Source organism: Rattus norvegicus, chromosome 14, assembly GCF_036323735.1.
Source record: "Rattus norvegicus strain BN/NHsdMcwi chromosome 14, GRCr8, whole genome shotgun sequence".
NCBI classification, from domain to species: domain Eukaryota; kingdom Metazoa; phylum Chordata; class Mammalia; order Rodentia; family Muridae; genus Rattus; species Rattus norvegicus.
The window spans coordinates 55015546-55023819 of NC_086032.1; the positions used below are offsets into that span (position 1 = coordinate 55015546).

The 8274-nt window shown below is 34.6% G+C and overlaps 1 pseudogene across 1 annotated transcript; it reads left to right on the forward strand.

The window, feature by feature from the left end:
* The first annotated feature begins 2062 nt into the window (after positions 1–2062).
* Positions 2063–5921, forward strand: Senp2-ps6 (SUMO specific peptidase 2, pseudogene 6; annotated as a pseudogene). The gene has a single exon (XR_005493047.2). The product of XR_005493047.2 is annotated as an SUMO specific peptidase 2, pseudogene 6 (transcript).
* Positions 5922–8274: the final 2353 nt, after the last annotated feature.

The following is an 8274-nucleotide window of genomic DNA, read 5'->3' on the forward strand; positions in this document are numbered from 1 at the left end:
CTTTGCTAGTGGGAGATGACTTAAAATTTAAGCCATATTTGAGAAAATTGTACCAATTTCCTCATGACTGCGTTAGTACTCGTAAAATAACTCAGGAGTATGTTGTAAATGGAAGTTAGCATTTATAAATGACTTCTGTGAGCTCAACAATTATAAGCTACTCTCGAAGAGAAAGCAGTAAAATATGTTTACTAATTCAGGAGCTCAGAAAAGTGCATCCTCAGCTAGAAAACTTGAATGTTTTTATTCTCACAAGATATACACAAAAATCTGTCATTTAACTATTTGCAAGTGTGAAGTTCAGTATTTGTGTGTAGCTTCTATATTAAAACATCATTGATTCCAACACCAACATATTTTCTTTTTCTTTAATTTAAAAAATGAATCTATTCTAAGTAATAACTTCATTTCCTGCTTTCGGCCTCTGAAAGAAATCCTTAAACATATGAAATGGTTTTTAACAAACATGCTAATATAATGGGAAAAAGTCACTTATTTCTATGATTTTCAATAATAAAAATAGAGTACACATTTGGACATATAATTGAGAATATCATAATGAACAGGAATCATATGTTTTTGATTTACATATAATACATATATTAATTATATAATATATAATTAAAATATATTGCATTAATTCTGTGATACAAATGCCATATCATTATTACTATGAATCATTTAAACCCTTTATTTCATTTTATTATATAAACATAGTTTTATTACTGAATTTCTCATCTGACAATTTTCTTAAAGATGGTGTCACTCTTTACCTGGTAAGTCTGTTAATCTGCCAGATAAAGACAATTAATTAACATCTGTCAATTATTCACCCATACAAACATATACACATGGTTTTACAGTTAATGTTTGACTTGTATAACTAATCCTCCCACCATTTACTACGATGGAGGTTTCTAATTATTTTGCGGAACTTACTTTCTCTGGTTTGTCTCTCTCCAGAAAAAAATGTATTTGTTGTTCCAGAAGAATAGCATTCATCTAAAGAATTTTAATATCCTTTCTTCCATTTTTTTCTACAAGGCGTTAGGCTACTATCCTTTTGTATTTACTTTTGATTGTATGTACTGCAGAAACTTGTTTAGGCTTCATGCTAGGCAAACTCTACCACTGAGCTACCCCCTACAGGTGTTATCTTTACTTTTATGGATGCATTCAGTTGGAATTCATTTCTCATGTGAAAGACAATAGTTATTTTTTTCTATAAGAATAAGCAATCATCATACAATAATTTACCAATTTATTTATCATTTTCCTATTGTTGAATAGCATTACAAACATTATGTATGTGTATATGTTAAGCATTATTTTCAATAAAGAGATAGAGTTTTCATTATTCTGTTTGCACATTTGTGTTGCTTTGTTTCATACATACGCATGCTGTATTTACACAACTTCTAGGTTTCTAACTACCTACTAACTCCTCTCTTGTCACCTGGGGACTTATGACCTATTTTATAATTATTTTATCTAATAACTCTCCCCATATGTATATGTATTTTGGACTATTTAAGATTGGAAAACATAAGAAGGATTTTGTTCCGAGAGAAGAGTGATTCTCCTTCTTTCTGCAGCCATTGATTTGGTTCTTCACACCTCTTCGTTCAGTTGAGTCCTTGTATACATGTAACTTAAGATTTCAAACAAGATATGTTGAAGAGCACTTATATTTTGTTTCCTATAATTGACCATGATGGGGCAGGTTCCTAAAAGACAAATGTACTAGTCAGGACCAGTTAAATTATGCTGAGGTTATTTGGGGAACTCTGCTCTGCCAAAGTGAACTGAGCTATGTATCAATTCATTCAAACTTCCCACTCCCGCAAGGGAGTGCTTTGAAATCCTGGACCTTTTTGGGGTAGGGGAGAGCTTCAACCCTCCAAAGAACGTTGGTTTGCCTTCTTTCAGGTGACATCACAACCAGCTATGGAACCTTAAAGTCTGTGATTAGGGGTAAACCCCTGATTTAGGTATCACTCGTGAGGTTGCCTCCGAAGTGGTAGCTGCTAGGTTTAGACCTGGTGCCTTACTAGTAATTTGAATAGGACGATCAGTCTCATTTGAAAGTTTTTTGGATTTAGCTGCCCACCCACGTAGAGCCAGGCATACGGTTGCTTTTCTCTTCTAAATCATAGAGCCGGCACCCTCAAAACACCTATCCAAGCAGGTCTCCATGTGGCAACCTAAACAGCCCGGGGTGGGCATGAAACCGGAACCTTCAGGAAAAGGTCGAAAGCGGAAACACCAGGACAAAAGTGGGACAGAGACCAAGTCTGAAGCTTTGGGACAAGGTCCATCAAACAACTGCCAAGATGGAACACAAATGGTGTTTCAGAAGCCTGGAAAGGCACGGAAGAAGATCCGTCAGGATCATCAAGACCAAAAACTTAAAAAAGAATAGCCTGGCAAGGGTCAGGGACAGAAACCCCAGGAAGAGGGTTCAGGAAATATGAAACCCCTACAGTGTCTGCCAGAGCAGGGTGTAGTTGAGAAGTCGGCTGAGGGTGGCGAGTGTCGCAAACGGCCCTATTCTGTCCTACAGGAAAAACCTCAAAGCCCCAAAAACGAAAAGTATACTAGGTCACTTGAACAGCTTCAAGGTGGCCATCCTGTGAGGTCTGACCCATACAGGCCTCACCCAATCTTTTCTGACACCTCAAACAACATAGGTGGAATGCCAGGACATCCTCATGGATCAGAAACATCTCAGGGAGATGGAGAACCATCTAAAGAGGTTCTCTCTACCAAGAGAGAGAAGAGGTATGCAGAGGAGAAATGTGTACCGGGGAACAGCTTGGAGCATGGCTTGCCAGGAACAGTTAAAGCAAACATCCTGGACAGTGGAGGCGGTAGGTTACTCCCCAACAAGATGGCAGTACTTGCAGGAGAGAAAAAGGCTCTCCCAGAGGAAGAAAAGAAGCAAGAAAAAGAATTTCCAAAAGAAATGGAAAAGGAAGTTGAGGAAGCATTGGGTCCAGGAGCCCAGGAAGAAATCCTCAGTACGGGATTCAAGCTCAAAATCACCCGAGGAGATATGCAGACCCTCAAGAATGGTCAGTGGCTCAATGATGAGGTCATCAATTTCTACATGAATCTTCTGGTTCAGAGAAATGAAAACCAAGGCTACCCTGCTCTTCATGCGTTTAGCACTTTCTTTTACCCCAAGCTAAAGCATGGCGGTTACAATTCTGTGAAAAGATGGACCCGAAGAATCAATCTCTTTGAAAAAGAACTTATCTTGGTGCCTATTCACCAGAGGGTCCATTGGAGCCTGGTGGTAATCGATTTAAGAAAGCGAAGCATCGTCTACCTCGATTCAATGGGTCAGACAGGGAAAAATATCTGTGAGACCATCTTCCAATATTTACAAAATGAGAGCAAGACCCGAAGGAACATCGAGCTGGACCCTGTGGAGTGGAAGCAGTACAGCTTAACTTCACAGGAGATCCCTCAACAACTGAATGGGAGCGACTGTGGAATGTTCACCTGCAAATATGCAGATTACATCTCTAGAGACCAACCTGTGACCTTTTCTCAGCAACACATGCCCCTCTTCAGGAAGAGGATGGTGTGGGAAATCCTGCACAGTCATTTACTGTAATAACATCCACCTGGTTGCTATGGCTCCCGCCTTGTCCATTTCCATGGCTGTTTCTAATATACCTCAAGTGGGAAGGGTTGAAGAGACTTTAAACAGGTACTGAGCTGTCTGACCAGATAGAGCCCACTCTCTTCAATATTGTCCTAACGTGGGGTGTGGGTCTGCTACCCTAATGCCATCTCCAGAACGCATAAAACTACCGCCAGCTTAGAAACTGCCACTGTCTAACTCATGGAAGACTACGTGCTAAAGAAATACTATTTTTATGCTGAATTTAGTCAATTAATTGGTGTTTTATAGGGTTTTTGTTTGTTTGCTTATTTTGTTTTTCTTTGTTTTTTGTTTTGTTTTCGTTTGTGGTTTTGTTTTGTTTTTGTGTGTTTTTGGTTTTGGTTTGTTTTTTGTTGTTTTGTTTTTGCTGTTTTTGGTTTCGTTTTGTCTTTGTTTTTGTTTTGTGTTCTGTTATTTTGTTTTTGGTTGGTTTTTGGTTTTGTTTTTTGTATTTGTGTGTTTTCGGTTTTGTTTTTTGTTGCTTTGTTTTACTTTGTGTTTTCGTTCAGTTTTTGTGTGGTTTGTTTTTTCATTCTTGCTGGTTAGTTTTTGTGTGTTTTTGTTCTTTTTTGTTTTTGTGTATTTTTGTTTTTCTTTTTGTTTTGTTTTGTTTTTGTGTTTGTGTTTTTGGTTTTTTTATCTTTTTATTTTTTGTTTTTGTTTGTATTTGTGTTTTTGGTTTTCCTTTTAGTTGTTTAGTTTTCCTGGTGTTTTTTTGGGTTGGTTTGTTTTTCTTTTGTTTTTGGCAGGTTGGTTTTTTTGTTTGTTTTTCCCATTTTTTTCCTGTTTTGTTTTGTGTTTTGTTGCCATTCTGTAAATTTTTTTTCGGTTTTTGGCTTTGTTTTTTGTTTTTGTTTCTGTATTTATTTGTTTTGTTGTTGTTGTTGTTTTATTCTTGGTTGTGTTTTTTGTTATAGTTTTTGTTTTCCTTTCTGTGTATTTTATTTTGTTTTTTGTTGTTTGGTTTTTGTGTTTTTTGTTAATTTTGTGTGGTTTGTTTTTGTTTATTGTTGGTTAGTTTTTGTGTGTTTTTCTTTTTGTCTGTTTTTGTATATTGTTTTGTTTTTGTGATTGTGCTTTTGGTTTTGTTCTTTATTATTTTTTGTTTTTGTTTTTGTTCGTATTTCTGTTTTTGTTTTTGTTTCTTGTTGTTTTGGTTGTGTGTGGTTTTGATTTTTGTTTTTTGTTTTTCTGTATTTTTGTTTGTGTTTTGGGTTTTGTATTTTGTTTTTCTGTATTTTTGTTTGTTTTTGGCTTTGTTTTTGTTTTTAGTTTGCTTGGGTTTTGCATTATATTTTTTGTTGTTTCTTGTTTGTTTGTTTGTTTGTTTCATTTTGTTGGGTTTTTTTCCATTTTGTTGTTGTTTTTTTTTTTCATTTTGTTGTTTTCTTTTCTCCGTTTGGTTGCTTTTTTTTTTTCACCCATTTTTTTCTTCCTTACCCTACCCCATTGATTATATTCCTTAACTCCCGTGCAAACCTTGGCCATTATCATTTTTCAATCCTCTATTCCTTGTTTGAACTATTTCTGAAAGGAATGCTCACATCGAGTCATCCCCTGCTGAAGATCAAGAGGGACATCAGCAGGAAGAAGCTGGAGCTGTTCACTAGCATCGCTAATGCTGGAGTTGGATGCTGTTAAATTGAAGCTGGGAGTAGTGGTGGTGCTTTTTTAATATTTTGGGCTTTTTTAAGCTTGAAAATAGTATAAGAAATAAAAATGGGTTGCCAGGACCCCTGATGTTCTTTACCACCATACTCTACTGACTGACTTGTACAGGGTGGAGAACTGTGGCCCAACTACTGCCTGCTCGTCCAGGACTATGAAAAAAAGCATAATGGTCCTTAAAGGACTCATTCTTTCCCAGACCTACATTAGATTTGGAAGCTGATTTGAAGAAAAGATTATGGCAAATGTCCATTTTTATCTCAGAAATCATTTAATACATACCCATCTAGGGTTGAGTTGAACTGTTCATTTGAAAAGTTCTATTTAATTTAAAAAAATTTCTTAAAAAAGTTTGGCATATATTAAGGTGAAATTAAGATTTTTTTTTATTATATTAACATTCCCACTGTGGAAGTTGGGGATTTGGTATTTAGGCTTGATACCACCAGTTATACAATAACCTATTTTACATGTGGTAGTTTGTATTTAACTTTTCTATTCATTATCTTATGGTTGTGTTTATGCAATTTTTATTCAATAAATTTTAAAGTTATTTAAACATTTAAAAAAAGATTTCAAACAAGTATTTGTTGAGCATGTTTTTTCCAATTGGACATCAAATTTTAAATTATTTAGGTAATGACTCATTTACTTGTGATAATTTGATATTTATTATTTGAATAATAAATATGAATTGAACCAGATACCGTTTGAGGCATTTATATATACACATTAGTATTTAATATAGGATAGAACTTCTAAACACCCTATTGTATTTCATACAGTTTCTCAATCCATACCGGCACTGGACCCCGCTTTAGACATCTCATTTTGTACACCACTCTTTTATTTAGTAACTGAGAATACAGATGTGTATTTGTAAGCTCAAAATCCCAACTATTAGGTAGAGTGTCAATTTGTAGTGGGGAAGGGAATATTGAAAATGCAAGGCAAAACCTTTGAAATTAAAAGGAAATTTCAGGTGCAAGGTTTAGTAGGTAAGTCTTTATTCCCAATGCCTGGCTACAGGAGGTGGCTAATGCAGTCTTTATTACCCTCCACCCCCCATTGTTAGTAGTCTTATGAAGTTGTTTCTTGGACCAATGCGTTCAAGGCTATTCCCCATTTTCAGTTTTATTAGATTTAATGTATCTGGTTTTATGTTCAGCTCTTTGACTGTTGAATTTTATTCAGCTAACAGAAACAGATGGAGAGACCCACAGCCAAACATTAAATAGAGCTCTTGTAATTTTATGTAAGAGTTGGGGGAAGTATTGAGGGACAAGAGAGGGATAGGAACTCCACAAAGAAGACCAACAGTGTCAACTAACATGGACCCATGGGGGCTCCCAGAATCTAAACCAAAAGCCAAAAAGCATATAATGGCTAGATCTAACCTGGCCCCTTGTATGTGCACATATGTAACAGAAGTGCAGCTTGATCTTCATGTGAGTCCTCCAATAGCTGAAGTGCAGGCTGTCCTTGACTATGTTGCTTGCTTGTGAATCCTGTTCCCTAAATGGGATGATTTCAATGGGAGAGGATGCTACCCCTAGTCCTGTAGCAACTTGATGTACCAGGATGGGTTAGTTTGTGAATTCTTAAGTGCTATTTTCTGATAATAGAGGTTAAGAGTGAAACAGAGAGAAAAAAATCCTTCCAATTCAAAGCTTCGGTTTGTGTAATAGATTGGTAAATATATAAACTTTTTCTGCATTTTAAAGATTCACTACTAAGCATAGCTATAAAAAACATATTTGCATAAATGTAAATAACAAGTGAAATATATATATATATATATATATATTTCACTATACCTTGACCGTTTGAACTAAAACTATATTTCTTTACCCATGTTCTTTTGCTCCTAATTTAATGTAGCATTAAATTAGACAAATGATCTAAAATTTCTGGGTATTTTCTCAACAAATCACATCAACATCAGTGATGAAATGCAATTACAGTATGGAATTAAAATAAAATATATGTAATGCTATGTTATATCTAATAAACTTCTTAAAAATATTTTAATCTACAAATGAACCAAATAACATAAATATCTCAATTTTATGTTATCTCCTATCTCAAGATATTTACCTGTTAGATAACTTGTAACACATAAAATGTATCGAAATAAGTTAGCTATCATCATTAATCTTCTAAACTCAAACAATTCACTTTACATAAATGTAAATTTATCATTAAATTTATTGCAATGGCCAGGGCAATATAAACAGTTTAGTATTTTTTTAAAGTTGAATAAATTGCTAAGGATGACTGTTAGATACTTTGTTTAGAAATTATATTCTTGCAAATAGTTTTATATATTTATCAAAATATTATTTTCTATGATTTAATCCTCCTTGTTAACCATAAGTTTACTTTTATAAAAGTTTACACCAATATCCTTTGAATCTGTATTTAGTTAAAGTTAGTTGTATTTAATTACTTTACACTGAGTAAGTTTACACCAATATCCTTTAAATCTATATTTAGTTAAAGTTGGTTGTATTTAGTTAATTTACACTGAGTGGTTGGTCGATGCAAAATATTAAAAAATTAAAAATTCATAACAGAAATTTTTAACCATAAATCTGCAAAATTTGTTGGAATATAAACATCATGATGATCATGTGAGAAGTGTAGAGGTTATCTTGTAGATGTATAAACTAGAGCTAGGGGACCTATAGTTAGGTGTTCTCTGCATTTTAATCAGTTGTAGTGTGGTGGATAGTATTATGTCAACTTAACACAAACTAAAATAATCTGAGAGGAAGAAACCTCAATTAGAATCTACCTACATAAGCTCAGGCCATATGCAAGCATATAGGGAAATCTCTTATTTAGTTATTGATAGGGAAGGTCCAGTTCATTGCAGGTGATACGACTTCTGGGGTAGTGATATTAGGTTCTATATGAAAGCAGGCTGAGCA